The sequence below is a fragment of the Taudactylus pleione genome, unplaced genomic scaffold (assembly GCF_031769625.1).
Source record: "Taudactylus pleione unplaced genomic scaffold, aTauple2 ptg000442l, whole genome shotgun sequence".
Lineage (NCBI taxonomy): Eukaryota > Metazoa > Chordata > Amphibia > Anura > Myobatrachidae > Taudactylus > Taudactylus pleione.
Genome location: NW_028284844.1, coordinates 1 through 2461, shown reverse-complemented (window position 1 = coordinate 2461; position 2461 = coordinate 1).

Sequence of the window (2461 nt, the reverse complement as noted above, 5' to 3'; positions counted from 1 at the left end):
CTTTCTGCAAAATACAATGAGAACGTTACTCCGCATTCTCCACTGATAGAAACGAAGGCGACTGATCGCAAAGTGGCCAAACAGGCTCCGGAGCTCCCCCCCCACCGCTTCACTGGGGAACAATCTAGATTTACAATACAGGACTATACCAGGCACTATTCTAAGTTGTGCTTCATTTATCCAATAACATGACATAATGGCACAGGGAAAGCAGAGGCACAATGTAACAATATAGCACAATGATACATAATGACACAAAGCGGAGGCACTGTGCAGAGACACAATGTAACAATATAGCACAATGATACATAATGACACAGAAAGCGGAGGCACTGTGCAGAGACACAATGTAACAATATAGAACAATGATACATAATGACACAGAAAGCAGAGGCACTGTGCAGACACAATGTAACAATATAGCACAATGATACATAATGACACAGGGAGAGCGGAGGCACTGTGCAGAGACACAATGTAACAATATAGCACAATGATACATAATGACAGAAAGCGGAGGCACTGTGCAGAGACACAATGTAACAATATAGCACAATGATACATAATGACACAGAAAGCAGAGGCACTGTGCAGACACAATGTAACAATATAACACAATGATACATAATGACACAGAAAGCAGAGGCACTGTGCAGAGACACAATGTAACAATATAGCACAATGATACATAATGACACAGAAAGCAGAGGCACTGTGCAGAGACACAATGTAACAATATAGCACAATGATACATAATGACACAGAAAGCAGAGGCACTGTGCAGAGACACAATGTAACAATATAGCACAATGATACATAATGACACAGAAAGCAGAGGCACTGTGCAGAGACACAATGTAACAATATAGCACAATGATACATAATGACACAGAAAGCAGAGGCACTGTGCAGACACAATGTAACAATATAGCACAATGATACATAATGACACAGAAAGCAGAGGCACTGTGCAGAGACACAATGTAACAATATAGCACAATGATACATAATGACACAGAAAGCGGAGGCACTGTGCAGAGACACAATGTAACAATATAGCACAATGATACATAATGACACAGAAAGCGGTGGCACTGTGCAGAGACACAATGTAACAATATAGCACAATGATACATAATGACACAGAAAGCGGAGGCACTGTGCAGAGACACAATGTAACAATATAGAACAATTATATATAATGACACAAAGCAGAGGCACTGTGCAGAGACACAATGTAACAATATAGCACAATGATACATAATGACAGAAGCGGAGGCACTGTGCAGAGACACAATGTAACAATATAGCACAATGATACATAATGACACAGGAGAGCGGAGGCACTGTGCAGAGACACAATGTAACAATATAGCACAATGATACATAATGACACAGAAAGCAGAGGCACTGTGCAGAGACACAATGTAACAATATAGCACAATGATACATAATGACACAGAAGCGGAGGCACTGTGCAGACACAATGTAACAATATAGCACAATAATACATAATGACACAGAAAGCGGAGGCACTGTGCAGAGACACAATGTAACAATATAGCACAATGATACATAATGACACAGAAAGCAGAGACACTGTGCAGAGACACAATGTAACAATATAGCACAATGATACATAATGACACAGAAAGCGGAGGCACTGTGCAGAGACACAATGTAACAATATAGCACAATGATACATAATGACACAGGGAGAGCGGAGGCACTGTGCAGACACAATGTAACAATATAGCACAATAATACATAATGACACAGAAAGCGGAGGCACTGTGCAGAGACACAATGTAACAATATAGCACAATGATACATAATGACACAGAAAGCGGAGGCACTGTGCAGAGACACAATTTAACAATATAGCACAATGATACATAATGACACAGAAAGCATAGACAATGTAACAATATATCACAATGATACATAATGACACAGAAAGCGGAGGCACTGTGCAGAGACACAATGTAACAATATAGCACAATGATACATAATGACACAGAAAGCAGAGGCACTGTGCAGAGACACAATGTAACAATATAGCACAATGATACATGATGACAGAAAGCAGAGACAATGTAACAATATTAGCATGTAATAATAGGATTCAGGGGTCTATTTTCTAAGCAGTGTTAGGAGACAGAGTGAAAAGTGATAAGAAAGTGATAAGGTGCCAGCCAATCAGCTCTCAACTGTCATTTTCAAACACAGCCTGTGAGATGACAGTTGGGAGCTGATTGGTTGGCACCGTATCACTTTCTTATCACTTTTCACTCTGTCTCCTAACTCTGCTTAGTAAATAGACTCCTCAGACTTAGAAAGAAAACTGGTTCCTTTTTTAGAATTCAGACTGGTGGGGAAAAGAAAGTAAAATAGAGACAATATAATCCGCATCCTGGGTCCATATCCACACTGAAAGCGCCCCAAGTAATCACTCATTTCT